Source organism: Diabrotica virgifera, chromosome 5 (assembly GCF_917563875.1).
Source record: "Diabrotica virgifera virgifera chromosome 5, PGI_DIABVI_V3a".
Taxonomy (NCBI): domain Eukaryota; kingdom Metazoa; phylum Arthropoda; class Insecta; order Coleoptera; family Chrysomelidae; genus Diabrotica; species Diabrotica virgifera.
The window spans coordinates 243,210,125-243,232,689 of record NC_065447.1 but is presented as its reverse complement, the minus strand read 5'-3'; the positions used below and the strand labels follow the sequence as shown (position 1 = coordinate 243,232,689).

At 32.0% G+C, this 22,565-nt stretch overlaps 1 protein-coding gene across 2 annotated transcripts in view; it reads left to right on the top strand.

The window, feature by feature from the left end:
• LOC114325112 (high affinity copper uptake protein 1) overlaps nucleotides 1-22,565 on the top strand; it is a 193,902-nt gene that overhangs the window by 47,317 nt on the left and 124,020 nt on the right. For both annotated transcript variants that reach the window (XM_050650964.1, XM_028273052.2), the window contains exon 2: nucleotides 6,247-6,273. The gene's annotated coding sequence lies outside the window, so the exon portion shown is untranslated. The remainder of the gene's footprint in view (nucleotides 1-6,246; nucleotides 6,274-22,565) is intronic.

Below are 22,565 nucleotides of genomic sequence, written 5' to 3'. Positions count from 1 at the left end.
CTCCCAATTCCTCGCTTTCCGAATACTTTACCTTGAAGGATTACCTTCAATAATCTGTATTTAGTGCCGTTTCTCATTATGTGTCCGAGATATTCTAACTTTCTCCTTTTAATGGTTTACATCACCTCTCTTTCTTTGCCCACTCTTCGTAATACGGTCTCGTTGGTTATCTTGTCCGTCCATGATATCCTTAGGATTCACCTGTATAGCCACATCTGGAACGCTTTAAGTTTTTTTCCATTGCTTCAGTCAGTGTCCGGGATTCAACTCCGTAATATAATATTGAGAAGATATAATATAGTAGGAGACTTACTTTTATCTCCAGGGTTGTGGCTTTTAAAGAGTTTGGCCATGTTATTGAATGTACTCCTAGCATTCTCTATTCTACATTTTATTTCTTGTGAGTGGTCCCATTGTTCGTTTACTATTGTTCCAAAATAGGTATACCGTTTTACTCGGTCCACTGGTGTATTCTTGATAAGTAGTTGGGTGTCTGTAATTTTATTTTTGATGATGATAATAAATTTAGTTTTTGATATATTTACTTGAAGTCCAAATCTTTCACTTACTTCATTTACTTTGTTTATGACTTGCTGTAAACTGTTCAAACTGTCTGCAAAAATAACGGTGCCGTCTGCATAACGGATGTTGTTTAGTTTATTTGGAGGTACTAGTAAAAATTAGTTTGAAATGAGGATATCTGGAGATGGTAGATTGGAATTGTTTTATTTCAGAAGGATTGTGTGAATGTTCGGGATAATTGAGTAAGGTAAAATCAAATTTTGGTATTTTCCAGGGTCCGATAACTTTATTTGTTCAAATTTTTACAAGTTGTAGGGAATGTTCTATAAAAAAGATATTTTGGCAATCAATATACAGTTCCCTATTTCCATATTTGTTCGGATAACCGGAAGATCTGACAACAACGCAATATACAATCATGTCGGCCATATTACACAACACCTTCAAAATAAAATTTCCAATTATTCTATATATTTGATTCATATTGTATAAAAACAGCGGTTACCATATAATTGGAGAATTATATAATGATAAAATTTTTATTTCCTGTTAATACCATAATATATCTATTTATATCTATAGATTCTTTTATTGTCGTATTTTATCTTATTTTCATGAATACCATAAAGTATAATAGTTCATTTTTTTTATAAATAAAATATCGAAAACTATTCCGTCATAAATTTTATATCTACTTAACGTGGATATTTCTTCGAGAAAAACTTTTTATAGAACCCACAAGGAAAATGATTTCTTGTGGCTAGCTGTATACCATTAATGACAAAAAAATTATTTCCTTTATAAAAGTGTTCCGTTGGTGGTTTACGGAATCAATTAAATGAAATTAAAATAAGTGTAAAACAACGAACAATAATATATTTATTTATTTTGGGTAAACAAGGGTGCTTCGTTTATATCTCGTAAGAGTTTCTTATTTTAGCGAGGGTGTGACTGCACCGCGTGCCCGCTGTGACGATACTGGCCGAGACCACAAACGCTATTATGTCATCATGTATGCGGTTCTACCAGAAAGAACTGGCCAGTATCTAAGAACTTTTCTGTGGCCAGAAAAGGCGATAAATTACTAAATCTGGCGTTTTAAAAGCTGAGAACCTTTCTGTGGTTTTTAAGAAGTTGACATAAAGAGCGTGGCCAATATGGCATCGTAATCTATTACGGAATTTGTGTTTCCCTGAAAAAAACATTAATTTTATACAATCTGGTTTTGTATTTTAGGAACGAAAATACATGTGAATTTAACATGAGACGTATTCTTTCGTTTTGAGAAAAAATAATATTTAAAATTAGCAATTAAAAAAATAATAAATGAAGCGTGTCGCTATAAAAGATATATATTTATTAAAAGTCCCTGGGCTACATCATAATCGCAGAACGTTTTTGATCTGAAAAGATCATCATCAGTGCTGAAATAAGAGACAAACATGCTGAGCCAACAAAATAAAAATATGTGGATAGAAACCCTTTAAAAGTATTACTGTTATAAGAAATTAACATTGTGGTGTTTAAAAAAAATCAGTGATGGATGAAATTGTCCTAGATTTACCACCAGGCATCATAGGACTCCCCACGTGGGTTGCACACGTCTTGAGGTTATGTCCTCACATTACGGACGGTAGTTAACAACTTGGTAGTTGCTAGTAGTTTTACCCGTCTAGTCCCAACATAGGGGGTCCCGTGGACACTTTTGGTTCGCCGCGATTTGATGGTGGTATTATAGGTTTTTGGGTCGCTGAATCCAATGGAAGTGGTCTGGAAGCCCAAATGTGATGCGTTAAATTGTTATTAACAAATTATGGTAAAATTAGGTGTTTTTCAGGAATTATTAGAAGCCCTGTAAATAAATTGATAGTGTTATTTGATAGGTCTTCTCTGGTGTATTTTTGGTCGTTGAATTGAATGCGACTAGTCGCGATCACTCAAAATGTGTTCTTATTTTGTTAATAACAAAACAATTGTTTATTCGCTGAAAAGCTCGAAATGCGTTATCTACAGTAAGTTTGTAGTCTTTTTCATAATATTTTTATACGCTAAATTAATTGCCACTAGTGGTGATAGCTTAAACCACGTTCCGACTTTGTTATTAATAAATTATTGCAAAAATAACGGTTTATAGTACGATTTTTGCTCTAAATTTTAAAAAACCACTTGGAATGACATGAAATTTGGCATGCATGTAGCTAACATGTCAAACAAAACAAGTGATAATGTGCCGATGTGTGCTTTTACCCTGGGGGTGAGTTTCTCCCCGTTTCGGGGGGTGAAAGAAGAAACCTTTAACATAAGTCCGGAATTGGATAAACTGATTAATTATAAGCAACGTTTGTTCTATACAGTTTTTTCACTAAGTCAATACTTTTCGAATTATTTGCGAGTGAATATGTTCATTTTTCAACAAAAAAAACCAAATAACTCGAAAAGTATTAACTTAGTGAAAAAACTGTATAGAACAAAAGTTGCTTACAGTTAATCGGTTTATCAACTTCCAGACTTATTTTAAAGGTTTCTTTTTTCACCCCCGAAAAGGGGTGGAACTCACCCTCAGGTAAAAGCAGACATCGGCACAATATCACTTGTTTTGTTTGACATGTTAGCTACGTGTATGCCAAATTTCATGTCAATCCAAGCGGTTTTTTTAAATTTAGAGCAAAAACCGTGAGTGAACGTACTATGAACCGTTATTTTTGAATTAATTTATTAATAACAAAGTCGGAACGTGGTTTAAGCTATCACGACTAGCGACAATCGATTTAGCGTATAAAAATACTATGAAAAAGACTACAAACTTGCTGTAGTTAGCGCATTTCGAGCTTTTCGACGAATAAACTATTATTTTATTATTAACAAATTAAGAACATATTTTGAGTAATCGCGACTAGTCGCATTCGATTCAGCGACCAAAAATAGACCAGAGAAGACCTTAACACTATCAATTTATTACAGGGCTTCTTATAATTCCTGAAAAACACCTAATTTTACCACAATTTGTTTATAACAATTAAACTCACCACATTTGGGCTTCCAAACCACTTCCATTGGATTCAGCGACCCAAAAAACCTATAATACCACCATTAAATCGCTGCGAACTAAAAGTGTCCATGGGACCCCCTATATTGCGACTAGACTACATATTTTTATTTTGGTGCCTCAGCATGTTCGCATCCTGTTTCAGCACTGGTGATGATGTTTTCAGATCGAAAACGTTCCGTGATGTAGCCCTTAAGGGGCTATCCTAGTGTAAAAGTACGAAATTCATATACTTTTTTGGGAATTTCTAAAATAAAAAGTACTGTACCAATTATTTTGAAAATTTTCGTGAGCATTTATTATAAAAAGAAGTACATGTAAAACAATTTTCATAGAAAATGATTGAAAATTAAACGATTTATGCGCCATCTACTGGAACCGTGAAAATAAAAACATAGCTCCACTGCTGCAGTGATTGGGACCAATAGAGATCCTGAAACATAAAATTTTAAACAAACTGGAACATGAGGTAAAAACCACTTCTATGTAAAAGGTATATTTACTAAAAATTTTTAGAATCCCAATGGATTCAATAAAGTATGCATCCCAATGGATTCACTTAGTAGTCATCGTTGACCGAAGATGGTTGATTGGGTCCTCGGGTAGAGTTTCACCATGTTCCCAGAGGTTTAATCCCTGAACATCGGCGTTTAGCCATTTTAAATTTATTTCAACATAATGTAGATTTATTTATAATCACAACCATTGTTTGGTTCTGGGGCTATTTTGCAAGTATTCAAATTCACTGATGATGGACCGATAGGTTTGAAAACGTTCTGATGAACTCATTTTATTGAATCCATTGGGATTCTAAAAATTTTTAGTAAATATACCTTTTACATAGAAGTGGTTTTTACTTCATGTTCCAGTTTGTTTAACTATAAGGTATACAGCCAATCCAGGGAACTACCCCTTTTTAGGATAAAATTTTAAAGTTATTATTGAAAAGTTATTTTCTATACCATTAACTAGGGGTGTTTTGATCGGATAAAAAATGTCAATTTGGCGGTAGTTTTCCATTTGTTACTAATAATGGTAGGGGAGCCCAAGCGAGGATTTTTGCAGTTACTCGAGCGCGTCAGTTTATCACATGGGGAGAAACCTTGTACCCTGTAAATGTACCTCTACCATATATTGGCTCTTAATACAGGGGAGTTCGTTAAGGGTGGTCCGAAAAAAAATCTATCCTTAAACTCGAAATCGTCAGATTAAGATAAGGTAAGTTAAGTACAAGCAAAACAGTGTATATTTCAAAATCGTAACGATTTAAGCGGGGCGTAAGGAACGATTTAAGCGAGTCACAAAGTTTCACAAAAAACTGAAAATTTCGCGAAATGAACGTCAGATCGAAAAACTAAAAAATATAAGTTCAATATTTTTCAAAAATCTATAGAACGATACCAAACACGACCCCCCACGAAGGGGGTGTGGGGCAAATTTAAAATTTTAAATACGAACCCCGCGATATTTCACGAAATGAACATCAGATCGAAAAACTGCAAAATACACGTATTCAATATTTCTGAAAAATCTATCGACTGACACCAAACACGACCCCCCACGGTGGTGGGGTGGGGGACGTGGGCGTTACTTTAAAATCTTAAATAGGAGCCCCCCAATTTTTATTGCAGATTTGGATACTTTACGTAAAAATAAGCAACTTTTATTCGAGACATTTTTTCGAATTATGGATAGATGGCGCTGTAATCAGAAAAAACGATTGTTGAAAATTGAAAATTAAATTAAAAAATGGAAAGTCCCCCACTTTATGGAAAACTTTACTAAGTTTTTTTGGTTTTAAGACCTACTCTTCACAACCCAATCGGTCCCCATGACGCTCGAGTAACTGCAAATTTAGCATACTTTCCTCCCCTACTATAATAATATAGGTCTGGATCCCGCGTATGAAAAAAAAGTTGATTAATAGCAAGCTGAAAATTTGTTAATAGCTTAAGGGTGTCTAGTCGGACAAACTTTGATATATGGGAAGACTGGAACAGGGGAAGTTTTAATTGTAGAACAGGTTAAAAATTTGGACCGGTCAGACCACGAAAACGGCACATGTTTTTTGTCCGACAGAACAGACTTAAACTCTTCGAACAGAGATTAAACTCTCATGCAAAAATAAGACTGCTATTTATCACCAAATGGGCGTTTTAAGGAGTGGAACATGTAGAATATGTCAAATGACAGGAATTATGACAGGTGATAAATAGCAGTCTGATTTTTGCATGAGAGTTTAATCTCTGTTCGGAGAGGTTAAGTCTATTCTGTCGAACAAAATAAATGTGCCGTTTTCGTGGTCTGACCGTTCCAAATTTTTAACCTGTTCTTGAATTAAAACTGCCCCTGTTACAGTGTTTCCATATATCAAGGTTTATCCGACTAGACACCCTTAAGCTATTAACAAAATTTCAGCTTGCTATTAATCAACTTTTTTTCATACACAGGATCCAGACCTAATATCGGGTTACGTGCTACACGACTACAAGAATAACTGAATCAATAGATTTACATAATTTGATATAAATAAGAAAAAAATAAACAATTTCTTAAATCTGTTGGGTTTTCTCGTTTGCTCGTGTAGTAAATTTTGAATTGTTTTACAGCTTTATGCAAATTTCAAATTATATCTTCGCTTGTGAATTAATTATTCATGTGCATTTATTTTTTTACAGCTAACTGGCGTTACCTTGACTACGTATGTAAGTAAATCCCATTTTTGTTGTTTATTTTATAGCTACGCTACCAGAAACGTAAAAGCCGCAGAACTGGTTGATAAACTTGGGTTTTCTAGAATATCGATATCGGCTTTGGAAATATTTGGGGTTTTTTCAATCTTGTGGCATTCCCACATACAAGTACACATGATAAATTTTCGTATGAGATTGAGCGATATAAAATTCGTGGAATTCAGATATTTATGTATTATAATTTTGTTTAATTATGGCGCTTTATTTTTTTTTAGACAGTGCACTACAAAATTACTGATTTAAGTATTTTTGTACATGTTCACTTGTTCACAGTGAAACAATGTTTCACTCACACGTTTTATGTTTTGCTACATTCAGTACGCAGCTAAGGCAAACATTGTGGTAAATCGTGTTAATGTAAAATGGTTAAAAAGATTGAGATTAGCTGTTCGCGAATTATGTTTACAATAATTAGTAAATGAATTACAGAATATTCTAGTGCTAGTGAATCAAAAGAAAAGAAAACGTCGTGGATGGTGTGTCAGGTGCTGGATTTTTCGCAGCAATATATGGGGTGCTAATGAAACTATGTTGAAAGAATTAGCTTTGCAGGATTGATTCACATACAAACCACTTAAGAACGAAGACAAATTCAAGATATTCTGTAATTGCTCCAACATTGCTCTCAAAACTTGCCACACTGAACAAATCACGACAACTTTATGTTCTCACGCTTCAGTTTCTATTCATTATGCATTATGCGATCATGATCAGTCAAAAATGATAAAAAGTAGAACTGGTTTTCACTTTAACTGAAAGTATGAATCTACTGATCATTTAAAATGAAAATGTGTTCTTAAGGCGGGTTCTCACTTGTCAGTTTCGCTGACGCAGTCTAACTGATTCTAACAGTCTAACCAGTTCTACTTTTTGTCATTTTTGACTGATCATGATTGCATAATGAATAGAAACTGAAGTGTGAGAGCCTAAATTTTCGTGATTTGTTCAGTGTGGCGTGGCAAGTTTTGAGAGCAATTTCTTGCAGAATCTCTTGAAATTTGTCTTCGTTCTTTGGTTCGTATATGAATCACAATCTTCCAAAGCTAATTCTTTCAATATAGTTTCACTAGCACCCCATATAAGTCTGCGGAATATCCAGGACCTGACCCACCATCTACGACGTTTTCTGTTCTTTTGATTCGCTAGAATCTTCTGCAATTAATTTACTAATTATTGTAATCATAGCTCGCGAACAGCTAGTCTCAATTTTTTTAACCATTTTCATTACCACGATATAAAATATTTGGACTAACTTCGTACTGACTGCAGCAAAACATGAAACGTGTGAATGCAAACTTCGCTTTTTATTTTTCATTATTAATGAATCAGTCAGACTGCGTCAGCGAAACTGACAAGTGAGAACCCGCCTTTATGTTCATTATTTGTTCAGTATCACTGAATCAGTTAGACTACGTCAGCGAAACTGACAAGTGAGAACCCGCCTTAAGGTTTTCGACCTTGCTGATGACGAATTTGATGTCAAAATTAAAAAATTAAAAATAATGGACCAAACTTTATAAAATTTGACCCCACTAAATACAAATTATGATGTCAAAGTTTGAATATTCTAAACGGCAGATAATAAATGGCGTAACCCTTTTTTAAAATTTAGAACACTTGGACATAACAGTGTACTATAAGGTTTTTCTATTTTTCTGAATACGAATTTAATATTAAAGTGAAAACGTTAAAATGCCGGATGAAGAATTCCATCTGTATTAAAATAGTTATTTATTATATGTGTAAGGGGCAAAATAGTAGATTTTCGGGATGTAATCCTGAATGCAGTGTATAATGCCTACAATTTTTTCTATGACTAGCCAGAAACACCAGAAGTTTCAACAATGTTGCCGTAAAAATTGTGATTTTCCTTCAATTAATAAAAAGTGGGATTGATCAGATCAAATTTGATAATAGGTACACAAGAAAAATTCAACAATAATCTTTCCGGCAATCTAGACATTATTACCCCATTATAACCTTGTACCCTGTAAATGTACCTCTACCATATATAGGCTCTTAATACAGGGGAGTTCGTTAAGGGGGGTCCGAAAAAAAATCTGTTTTTAGAAAAACTCGAGATGTCAGATTAAGATAGGGTAAGTTAAGTACATGCAGAATAGTGTATATTTTCAAAATCTGACGATTTGAGCGGGGCGTAAGGAAATTGGCGAGTCACAAAGTTTCTGTAAGGGGGGGAGGGGGGTAACTGTAAAATTTTAAATAGGAACCCGGCGATATTTCTCAAAATGAACATCAGATCAAAAAACTGAAAAATACGTGTTCAATATTTTTTAAAAAATCTATCGAATGACATTAAACACGACCACCCACGTTGGTTAGGTGGGGGGTTATTTTAAAATCTTAAATAGGAGCCCCTATTTTTTTATTGCAAATTTGGATTTTTTACGTAAAAATAAGTAACTTTTATTCGATACATTTTTTTAATTATGGGTAGACGGCGTTATAATTGGAAAAAACGATTGTTGGAAATGGAAAATTAAATTAAAAAATGGAAAGTTCCCCTAAAATGGAAAACTTAACTTAATTTTTTTTGGTTTTAGGACCTAATCTTCACAATCCAATAGATCCCCATAACGCTCGAGTAACTGCAAATTTAGCATACTTGTCTCCGCTATTATTAGACGAAACCTGTAACATATTGTAAATTTCCTTAAAAGACTCAACTCAACTTTTTAATCTATTGTAAATTAATTAAGTAATTGTACCTTAATGTCGCTAATGATCATTAGTAGTTGATGCGACTGATGTTATTAAAAAAAATATGATAATAGTTTATACATTTTTGACGTCCGCGAGCGGGACAAAAATATATTTTACTTCATGGGATAAAATGTCACGTGCTTCTGTCATATGTTGTATAATAGGGCTGATTATCGGAGAATAGGCCATTTTTGGGAAAAGTTATTTACCAGCAATTTTATTGCTGGAATCGAATTATAAGATCCTAAATATTAATAATATAGGTATGCAAAGTCCTCAGATAGTGTGCTACTTTTTTTATAAACAAAATGGCGCACGAAAATCGTGTTTTTTTCAATTATTGCTCTATAACTCCGAAGATTTTAACTTAACAACAAAAACACCCAAATAAAAATTCACCGTGATTAAATTCTGCATAGAGACGCGTTTTTCCCGATCTGCTCCGACGAAAATTTTCCTCGGAAAATGCGGGTTTTCCCAACAAAATCTTTAATTTTCAAATAAAGTTTTAGATAAGTAATTATCTACCAATAATTAAATAATTTGGTGACTTAAAAGCCTTTTTGGTTTAGATTATAGTTCCAGAAGCTGATGAAAATTAAACGAATATTTTAGCAACAATTCAATTGTTAATTAATAATTTACGGTCGCAATAATAACCAAAATAATTATGATACACTGATCAAGCTTTGAAATCTTATAAAGATGAGATGCCTATTTAACATTTTGTCGACAAAATATGAATTTCTTATTTTTTTGCATAATTTTTAAATGTTTTAAAAAAATAGTTATAAACAAATTAACGTTTCTCAGAAAGTTTTTATTATATTATAATTTTAAAAAATAGCTAAAATGCGCATTTCAAATATCTTGAAAATGAATGCTTTAAAACTTTTTTGCAACCATTTGTAAAAAAGTTATGAAACAGCAAAGTAAACATACGATTACTACTGTGTTTATAATTTTTTTAATTCTTTCAAAGCGTAGAAGTGAGTTTAAAGTACAAGCTAATTATTTACAAAAAAATATCGATTATAAGTTTAATGGTTATATTTTAATTAAAGATTATAAATATATTTTTTTGTAATTTACACGCGCGAAAGTAGAGTAACACAGTGCTGTAGCTAAAATTTTCACTCGGAGCGACGACCGGCCGCGTGATGTACACTTTTAATAAATAATGTATGCTGCGTATCAGTCGTTTCGAGTGAACATTTTAGCTCCGACTCTGTATCAGGCCTACGTTTGCGCTAAAAATGACAAAAAAAGTATTTTTAATCATTGATTAAAATATAACCATTGCACTAATTTTTGACATTCTTTGTGAGTAATTAGGTTGTACCATAGACTCACTTTTAAGCTTTGAAACAATTAAAACAAATTATAAACAACGGAGATTTCGTATATTTACTTTGCTGTTTCATAACTTTTTTGCAAATGGTTGGAAAATTTTTTTAAAGCATTCATTTTCAAGACCTATGAAATACGCATTTTAAGTATTTTTTTAAAATTAGAATATAATAAACAATTTCTGAGAAATGTTAATTTGTTTATAACAATTTTTTTAAACATTTAAAGATTATGCAAAAAAATGAAAAATTTATATTTTGTAGACAAAATATTAAATAGGCATCACACCTTTATAATCTTTCTAAGTTTGATCGATGTGTCATGATTATTTTGGTTGTTATTGCGACTGTAAATTGTTAATTAACAATTGAATTGTTGCTAAAATATTCGTTCTATTTTCACCGGCTTCTGAATTTAAAATCTATAACAAGAAAGCTTTTATTTCACCAAGCTATATAATTATTGATAAATAATTACTGGCCCCAAAAATTTATTTGAAAATTCGAGATTTTGTTGGGAAAACCCACATTTTCCGAGGAAAATTTTCGTCGGAGCAAATCGGGAAACACATGCCTCTATGCAGAATTAAATTGGGGTGAATTTTTATTTGAGTGTTTTTGGTGTAAAGTTAAAATCTTCGGAGTTATAGAGCAATAATTGAAAAAAATACGTTTTGTTTATAAAAAAAGTAGCACACTATATGCGGACTTTGCATACCTATATTAATAATATATAGGATCTTATAATTCGATTCCAGCAATAAAATTGCTGGTAAATAACCTTTCTTTGTACTTTACTAATTAGACCAGCGTATTAAAACTATTTTTTTTTTCAAAATTTAAAGATTATGCAAAAAAAGAAAAATTTATATTTTGTCGATACAATATTAAATAAGCATATCATCTTTGTAATCTTTATAAGTTTGATCAATGTATCATGATTATTTTGGTTATTATTGCGATCGTAATTTGTTAATTAACAATTGAATTGTTGCTAAAATATTCGTTTAATTTTCACCGGCTTCTGGAATTACAATCTATACCAAGAAAGCTTTGATGTCACTAAGTTATTTAATTATTGATTAATAATTACTTACCTAAAACTTTATTTGAAAATTAGAGTTTAAATTAGGAAAACCCGCATTTTCCGAGGAAAATTTTCGTCGGAGCAAATCGTGAAAAACATATCTCTATGGAGAATTTAATTGCGGTGAATTTCTATTAAGGTGTTTTTGTTGTAAAGTTAAAATCTTCGGAGTTATAGAGCAATAATTGAAAAAAATACGATTTGTCGGCGCCATTTTGTTTATAAAAAAAGTAGCACACTATCTGCGGACTTTGCATACCTATATTATTAATATATAGGATCTTATAATTCGATTCCAGCAATAAAATTGCTGGTAAATAACTTTTCCATGAATTTTGCTAATTAGCCCAGAGTATAATCCGTGTATAATATTAATATACACGGATTAAGAGCATACAGTAGCGCGTCATCAATATAACTTCGGGAGATAATATCATACCTTTTTTCGTAAGGTCTGCGAAACTTTGGCAACAGTGGTAATATTTGACATTATCTAAGATCAATATTTTGACAATTATACTCATAGGCGCGCTAAATGGAAATAATATTAAACAATTTTGTTATTAGTAAATAAATATTTATAAAAATAAACCAAAATGGGTGAAAATTTTATATTAACATAGGTATTTGCACGAAATCATAATAATAAATAATCATTTCGTTGTGAAGCGAAACAAGAGCCGTCTTATTTTATTCAGTTCATACAATTTAAACATCATTATATCAGCATTTCAAATTCTTTTACCTTTTACTTTTTATAGAAGAACAGGTGTACTGTTTTCTACGGAATCCTATATTTCGTTAGTAGTCATTAACATCACCAGGGACTGGCAGGGACGCTAAAATGATATTAAAGATACAATGGTGAAATTTGGTATTAAAAACAACTTACTAGGGTGAGATTGTCGTCATATATGCAATATATATCTCACCCTACTAAGTTGTTTTAATACCTAATTTCACCATTGTATCTTTAATATCATTTTAGCGTCCCTCATGATGTTAGTGACTACTAACTAAATATAGGATTCCGTTTTTTACATTCTATTTTGCACTTTGTAATAGTTATTTATGAAACAGTTCGTGAAGTATGCTTTTTGCGAACGCACGCGATGTTTAGAGCACGAGCGACAGCGGAGCGAGTGCTATACATCGCGTAAGTTCGCAAAAAGTACTTCACGCACAGTTTCATACAATATTTTATGTACGATAAACAAATAAAAAAAAGAATGTGTGTACTTTGTACGCACGTAAGAAGTTATACTTCTATTATATGATTTCAACGAAATCAATATACTTTAAACAGTATTTCTACTACTTTCCAAAATTTTTTATTAAAACAATACCAAAAATTATAAAAATAAAAGAATAAAACACACACAAACACATTGAAAAATGCCACAAATGATTTCTGAACAATAATTGTTGCCAAAAATTTTAATTAAATACGTATTTTCTGAAAAAAAAATATAATAATATACTTACAATCATAAAATCTATAAAAAAAAAAATAAAAATAACAACTTGCTTGGGGTTTGAACCCACTTCACGTCTACCGCGCCGTACGAGAGTTGAAGCGATTTCCCACTATACCACATTCGCGTATACGTCATGTGGGAATATACACAACCTAAACGTTTACACCACATAAACTTTTTGACATTTTGTTTATTTATATGAATCAAATTATTAGTTTGATTTTTGTCGAATTAAAATACAACAAAATATAGAGTAAGAAAACGATATATTAGATGAAGATTTGTAGAAAGTTTGTTCGTAATCAGATTATGTAAATTAAAGCATTGCCTACTAATAGGTAAGTACATTATTTTTTTACATTTTCCAAATAGATAGGTATGAAGATAATTTTTTATTGGAATACAACTGAAACATTTAGAATTACAGTGGAACCCCGATAAGTCGGCCCCCGATAACCCGGAAGTCCGGCTAACCCGGACCGATTTTCATCAGATAAACATTTTGATTTTCAATCTTTTGTATTTTTCAATTTAATTGTGGCTTATTTCCAATCAAAATAGTTAATTATCAGACAAACCTTTCAACAATAAAAATGTATGTAATATAATATTTGAGAGATAATGTGTACCTATGTGTGTAATTTGAACTACAATATGTATACGATATTAAAAATGACTCATAGCACACGCCGCAGAAACAACAGCCACCTGTCTGTAGTATCTATTCCTTTTTATTTCAAACTGTCAGCATTGTTTAGGAAAGACTATTTAAAAAATTCTTTTATAAACAATGGTCTTTAGTATTGTGTGTCTTGTATTGTTCGCTTCCATTTGCTTACGTTTGGGTTTGGTGTTTTTTTAGTAATTTTAATGAGTAGGTACTGTGCATATTTATAAATATATTTCATGTTATTTCAATTCCAACGGAGTTTATCTGTAAGTATACCGTATTTTATTAATTTTTACCATATTCTCCGGCTATCTCGGATTTTCGATAACCCGGATCGGTCGCGGTCCCGATTAATCCGAGTTATCGAGGTTCCACTCACTGTACGTACCTGCGGCTTTTCAAAACTATTTAAAAAGTCACTATAATTATAAATTTGTTTTTATTTCTGTCCTCACAACAATAAAAACTAATATATACAATATTTTTGTTTACCGATAACCTCCATATTGAACAATTATTGACAGATTATTTCAACACCCAATCAGAGCCCGTATAACGACTAATACCATACTGTCAGTGTGCGCATGCGCGCAGATCAATAAAAGTTCACCCTCAATGAAATCGCGCCTAAAGAAGTATAACTTCAAAAACTAACTCTTCGTCACTGGAATTCATTTTTATTCTACAAGTTTTAAAACTTTGACATTTAAAAATTCTAATTTCTTTCAAACCACAAAACTGTCAAAACTTTTGTCGTAATTTATTGCTGACAATGTCATCACCATGACAACGCGAAAGTTAAGGATATTTGATTATATGAAAGTGTGCCAAAAACAGTGCGAAAAGTAAATCCCATTTAAAATACATTGTTACTTCACGCACACTTTAAATCCTTCACGCACTGCTATCTATAATGACAGTTTTCACAAACTAAAAATAATATAAAAATATATACTATGGCCCGGTATTTTATGTCTCGATTAACAGCCGGTTAGTTAACCGGGGTTTAATCGGGACGTCTTTAGGGTCTCTTATAAAGTCTCTATGCGTTGCAATAGGTAAATGCAATTATAATTATTATTATACGTATTTATAATAATACTTGTAATTGCATTTATTACAACGCAAGAGACCCTAAAGAGGTCCCGATTAAACCCCGGTTAACTAACCGGCCTGTTAACCGAGACATAGAGTACCGGCCCTATAACTAAAAATACATAATATGAGATAGAGTAAATAAAAGTAATTTGAAAATTTTTAAAACTGTAAGTTTTACATGGTCAAAATGTTTTATAATACATCGTAAAATTTAGGACATGATTTAAAACACATTTTAAAAAAACTAAAATTTATATTCTCACATAGTTATGAAGTTTAATAAAATTATAATATAGGTCGGCATAAATGTTATTATCTCCTAAGAAAATGGACATACTGGAGAGCAATGCTTGTTGTGTTGTCCGCAGATTGTTCGTTTACACTACACAAAAGTTTGTTGTCATTCTTCTTAGACGGCTAGGGCATAAGTAGCATACTATCCGTTTTCTTTCGATAGGATTGTTCTGTTGAGAAATTGATTGTATATTTAGGATTTCGTTTATGTCCTGCCGAATATTGCGCCTTAAATTTGATATGTTTAATATTTTGCGCATCTGTGACTCAGCAAGGCTTTTGCCCAAATCAAACATAAACTGAGAGTGGAAAACTGGCTTCCTGTTTGTTTTGTGCGAATTATGGATACCTAATTCACACACTTCCGCACAAAATTTAACTGACGTTAAAGACCATTTAACTGACGTTAAAGACCAACTGACCAACGTTTACTCTAGTACTAAAGAACTGTAGAACCCAAGTTCTTGGGATTTTCCGCTGTTAAGAAATTTTGCAGAAAATAATTCGGCGTCGTATATTTTACGAGTATTAGTATTCTAGGGTTAAAATAGTTTTTTCAAATTTTGCATATGGATCTAAAATGTATTCTGAATATTTTTTTTCAATACCTTACCGTCTAATAGTCTAATCTAACAAAAAAATTAAGTTGTGTTTGGACCCCCTCAAGCACATTTCCTGGCTACGTGCCTGCACCTGCAGAATCCATAAAATAATATGAAATGTACTTTTTAAAAGCTTTCTGTCTTTATTTTTGAAGCACATAACATATTATACATTATAAGTACATGGCCACACTGCGAAACAGCAATATTTCGTTCTTCACTCGAAGCTATATTCATCCAGCCCTATTATGAATGAAGTCCAAAATCATTTATACAAACAAACCATACTAGTCCAAATGCACGTTTTTAGTGCTTTTGTCGTCTTTAAGCGATTTAACAAAGAAGGATTCGTAAGAACCATAAAACGTTATAAACAATAAAATTTATAAAGGATAACGCTTATAAATCAAGTTTTAGAACGGTGCCATTAATTATATAATCTGCGGCATTGTTTGGATTAAGGGGATGAAGGGAAGATAAGGTCTAGTTAACAAACATAAATTTACGCGAACACAACTTTGGCTCAGCTGATCATATATTCGAGGAATTATATAGTTACATAGTAAATGGAAAATGCATCGTAGAGATAAACTTATATACTCGGTTTGGAAGTGCAAGATAGCACAATTTTATGGCAGAATATTAGAACGGTCTTTATACTGGACTGTTCAGAGTCAGAGCAAAAAAATTAAATATCGAAACCTAGTTGCTTCATAGTCCAGCTGTATCGTCGCCCCCGTTAGGTAAATTATTCCGATTCGATTTTTTTGCACAAACTCAAAAAGAGGTCCTTATAACAAATCCACAGGGCGCCAGGCGGTACCGTGGTCGAAATATTGTTTAAAAATTTGTTAACAGTTACAATATATAACAGCTAATCAACATGAGACTACATCTTGTCTCCATAAAGTGGATCGAATGAATGATAATAATTAATGCTTTTCTCAGTAGTAATATATTTCTGGGTCAAGCCCCACATGCGTTATTACCAATATGTTATTACCAAATGTTAAAGAATAAAGGATTTATATTAATCGTAAGCATTTATGTGCAATCTCCAAAATATTGTTTATGATTTGTTCGGCGATAATAATGCAATTATACAATAACAATTTAACTAAAATTAGGCTACAGATGCCAGCTTGCGACATCATGATTTCGTAATTCTCGGATATGAATTATGAATATTTGAGATTAAACACCTACCACTCATATACTTAACAGCTCATATACTTTTTAGAACTTTCAATAAACTGTATACGATTTTATCAGCTATTTTTTACTGGCCTATTTGTATATGCGACCATAAATCTATTCGCGGTGTGCAAGTACTTGGAAGGGAATTGAGAAACGATCGTGCGCGAATAGCGAAGAAATATTGCAACTTTCTTAAATAATTCATATTGTCAATTGAAATTGTCAAATTGACCTACATTTCATATCTACTGTCATTAAAGAAGAAAAATTATATGTTGCTCCACAATATTGATATGATATGCAATTATTAATAAGGTAAATTTAAGTAATTGTATTTTGCTTGCAGTACTGCATTTTAATAACGAATTTATTTACTATATACAATTGTTTACGTTTTAATAACATAACCTGAATAGTTACATAGTTACTTTCGAGTAATCGTTACAAATCGTTACTTTTGTACAAAGTAATCATTTACAGTATTCCTTACTTTAATTACTTTGATTATTTTTGTTACTTTTGTATTTGAGTACCGGTAATCATATATGGAGAATCGCATTTCTTATTACATATTTTGTATTAGTAGGATACTTTGATTACTATGATTACTTTTGTATTTGAGTACCGGTAATCATATCGAGATTAGCATTTCTCAGTATTTCATATAAGATCCAATATAACAACGAACTTCACCGATCTATTTAATGGATAAAAATTAAATGATATGTAATATATTATGTTAAAAATGATTAAAAACAAGAGGTGCCCGACATAATTTTGTCCAGACTAATTAATAATTAAAAATGTGAGCGGCCGTGGAGTAACGGCATATTCGCTGGCCTCATACGCCAGTGCACGTGGGTTCGAGCCCTGCCAAAGATAAACCATTTTCATTTCCAATAATGACACGAGCCGTCTCACCGTGCCTCGGAGAGCACGTAAAGCCGTCGGTCCCCCTGGACTAGTGTACATCGGCACAAGTTACTTGAAACAGGGTTGAAGATGTAAATGGCGCCGGAACTGTCCGAAAGGATCTCCCCGGCAAAAATGCCATGTCATCATCAATAATTAAAATAATTTTTTTTATAAATTCTACTAATTTTTTGGCCCGAGCAGATATTATTTTAGATTTTTGGATCATAACAATAAAATACACATAGACCAAGGCATTTAGGAAAAAATAAATGATTTTAAAAAACATGAAAAAGTTTTCAATAGAAAAATGGGTGGAAATGCATAATTGCAGTATAAAATGCATCCAAAAGTACATAAACATTCATTCATGATTAAATTGAAGAGTATAGGACTCAATGAGTCTCCCTATCTTATTCCGCTGCCTATATGTATAGATTCTGTAAGTTGTCCATCTATTCTGATTTCCATTTTGTTGTTATGGTAGATTTTTTCAATAGTTTTTATATCTAAGGGAAATTCTCTATTATACGGAAGATGGATTACATCTGTGAGTCTTACTCTGTCAAATGCTGTCTTTAAGTCAATCAGACATAGAAATGCTGGTCTATTATACTCTAGTGATTTCTAAGTAATTTGCTTTATGACAAATATTGCATCGTTACACGATCTTCCAGTACGAAAACCCTGTTGTTCATCTGCTAAACTTATCCTCTGATTCATTAGGTCTTGTAACAATTTAGTTGTAAGTTTTAGGGTAGTATTTAACAAATTGATACCTCTGTAGTTTTCTGGCTGCTTTTTATCTTCTTTTTGAATAGTAGAATTAGTTCGCTCGTTCTCCATTTTTCCGGTATTTTATTGTTTTATGATTTTGTTAATTAATGTTGCTAATTGTTCTGTCATTGCTGCTCCACAATATCAGTAATCTAGAGTAATGCATCAATTAAGTGCCAAAAACAAACCCTCGAAACTCTAAATGACGTACCTTAGCAGTAACCCTTGGCACCCAGGTGCTTCTGAGGTCGGTTCTGATTGCATATTCGTGTTCAGTGAACCCAAATACCCCGAAATAAGAAAATCTGGCCCTTAATATACTGATTTTAACATGTTTATGCATTTTTCGATGCCTTTTTATACAGTTTAAAATGTAATAATGCATTTCCACCCATTTTTCTATTGTAGACTTTTTTCCAGACGTCATCCTAATCCTAAATACAATGCAAAAAGTTGCAAGTCTCTAGGTACCTACTATGTATATTATTGTGTATCAATTTGGCAATCAAAGATAGAATAAAAATTTAATTTTTTAATATAACGCGGGCACATAAATTTGATACACCCTGTATATTGATTTGTAAATATTTATTAGAAGTTAACTATCACGCAAGGTGGTTTCTCCTTAATGAATCTTTCCATGAAGAATATTAAAAACATTTGTAAATAAAAGTGAAGTGAAAGTTATTTAGGATTATTATTTTAAACAGATTGTTTACGGGAAATGTAAAACCACAGGTAGATGTAATTATTAGTTCTTAGAAAATTAAGGTAAACAAAGTTTGGAATTTTAATCTCTTTTTGTTTAACCTCGAGTAAATTTTGTAGAATTTCCGAAAAGTCATTAGTTTTGAGTAGAAGTATTGTTTGAAAGAATGACTGGGTTTTTCGATTGAAACAGGGAGGTGGAGAGCGAAATGTTTCTGATTGGCTTGGAAATTTGGAATGGGGAAAGTTTTGTTTGAATGTTGAGATAGTTTTGGAAAGAGGAATTCATTGTGTTACCGGCATCCGAAAGGAGCAGTCAAAAGTTTTCGTGAGTAGTTCAGAAGCAAGTACTAGTGATTGTGTTGATAGGGAGAGTAGCTGAAAGGTGGAACGAGAGACAAATCAAATCGAGAAGAAATACCTCTTTGATTCTGTAAAGTCCAAGAGAGTAAGTTACAAGAATTATCGTTATTAAAATTATTTGTGACACCAAGTAAAAAAGATACTTGGGTCTCAGGAGATTATTGTTGAGAGAAAGAGAGGAGAGAGTTTTGAAGTTTATTGAACGAGTCCTGGTCAAAGGAAGCCTGGCTTGTGTTTTTGGAGAAATAGTTGCTGGTATCCTGCTGGATTGTTTGCTGAGAACGGAGAGGGCTTTGATTGGTAGCCTAACATATTCAACAAGGAGGAGCTGTTTGGGTCAAGAGGAGACATCATTGTGTGTGAATCAAAAAGGTCAGTCAATAACCTATGTGATAGATTTTTTTTATAATCAGAAATTAATTTTTTTACGTAAAAGCATATGAATTTAAGATTCCAACATTTCAACAATTTAATAGGAAGTATAAGTAATTTTGCGAATACCAAATTTGTTTGTTTAGCTGGGTTATTAATGGTATCAAGAACAAAGCGATAAATATTTGTTTGAATTAGATTAATTTATATGGTAAAAGTTTCTTTTGGGCAGTTATGCCCACAGAATGTAATTGATAAATTTACAGAACATTGCTTTTGATAATAAAGGTAATTGTATGTTTTTATTTATGATTTTTCATTTATTTCCTTTTCCTATTTTGTCCCGATAAGGATCAACTAAGAGATACTGAAACCACGAGAGAAGATAAGTATAACATAAGATAATTTAGACATTTTTTTTATATTATAAAAAGGCACCCTGAGATTCTTTCTTAATTTTTATGTATGATTTGCGTTAATTAAATAATTGATCAAGTAAATAATAATTAATATAAAAGTAATAGAAAGCAGATCATAACAATATTTAAAAGTATATTTATTCCTGTGTTTTTAGTGTTAAATGCCCTGGTCTAATGAAAACAATGCCATAGCGACATGTAAAATTAAAGTTGATGATCATAGTCTAGAAATATTATCATTTCTGCATTTTTTCCGGTCAACCTAAGCTAGGTATTTTTTTCTAGGCCTGATAAGAATAGTGTGTATTTATTATTAAAATCTAATGTGTTGCATTTTTATTTTCAAAGGAACAAACATCTGTGAAATTCTGTGAATTATCTACCTCGACAAATCGTATTTCCTCGTATAGACATCTGTTTCTGGGTACATGCTTTGTTAAATGATTTACCTCCCTCTGTTTCAGCTACTTCTCAGCGCCATGTAATCCTGTAAAACTCTTTATAGCCTTCGCCCTTCATAGATAAAATTTTAGTTAACTGTACTGATACCGAACACTCGTGGAATACCGGTCCGATTCCGATATCAACCGATTGTAGATACAATACTCAAATAGGTACTCGCTCTGATACGATTGGTGCGAAGTAACGAAGTAATCAGAGTAATCAAAGTAATCAAAGTAACGATTTGCCTCTCTGTATAGTAATCGTTACTTTCGCTATTCGTAAGTAACGAGTACTTTGTAACGAATATATACTTTTTCAACATCACTAGCACTGTGATGGACGAAGTCTGCATACTTTGCATTCTGTTCCACAGGTGTTCCACATTCCGTATTTCTCCACAGTCACAAAGTGCGTTGATATCTGCCTTTTTACCCTAAAACTAGTAGGTCTGGATCCCGCGTATGAAAAAAAAGTTGATTAATAGCAAGCTGAAAATGTTTTAATAGCTTAAGGGTGTCTAGTCGAACAAACTTTGATATATGGGAACACTGGAACAGGGGAAGTTTTAATTGTGGAACAGGTTAAAAATTTGGAACGGTCAGACCACGAAAACGGCACATGTATTTTGTCCGACAGAACAGACTTAAACTCTCCGAACAGAGATTAAACTCTCATGCAAAAATCAGACTGCTATTTATCACCAAATGGGCGTTTTAATGAGTGGAACATGTAAAATATGTCAAATGACAGGAATTATGACAGGTGATAAATAGCAGTCTGATTTTTGCATGAGAGGTTAATCTCTGTTCGAAGAGTTTAAGTCTGTTCTGTCGGACAAAATAAATGTGCCGTTTTCGTGGTCTGGCCGTTCCAAATTTTTAACCTGTTCCACAATTAAAACTGCCCCTGTTCCAGTGTTCCCATATATCAAAGTTTATACGACTAGAAACCCTTAAGCTATTAACAAATTTTCAGCTTGCTATTAATCAACTTTTTTTTATACAGATAGATTTTCATATAGATTTTGTTTTACAGGACATGTATGCGGTTGCCATATTCATGAAAAAATTCTTGTAAAATTCGTAAATTATTCGTAGTTTGCATTTTAACTCAATAAATTTTTTCCCTTTTTCTAATTTTTATAAAATTTTCTCCAAGTATTCGTTATACTAAAATGTTTCAATTAAGCGTTGTATTGATTTTATAAAAGGTCATCTCTTCTACTGGGAAAGTTAAAAAATATACGTCTATGAACAGTTAATTATTTTACTAAGAAAAAGTTTTTGTAATTATAAAAAAATATATATTTAAATAAAATATATAAAATATATTTATAGAAAAAATATATTTGTAAAAAAATAGATAAAATATATTTATATTATTTCCTAAATCTGTTGTCCGATTTAAGTGTTCTATTACATGTTATAGCAGTTTAACAATATCGCTGTAAGAATATTGTTGCTAGACAGGTAAATTGTCATTGTATACCGGGTGTACCAATCAAATTGCGTTTTTTCTTAAAGTTCAACACACCCTGTGGAATATTTTAGCATTTATAAAATACTGAAATTAAAACCCAACTATAGCCTCAGGTATTCTTAACATTCTGTTTTTTGATTCATTCGCTTATGTTGGATAATAAAAAAAGTTAGGTAATTTAAAAACTAGCCATGTTTTTCATCAATATATGGTGTTTCTAAATAAGTGCGACAAACTTTAAGGGGTTGTTCAAGTGCATGAAAAAATAATG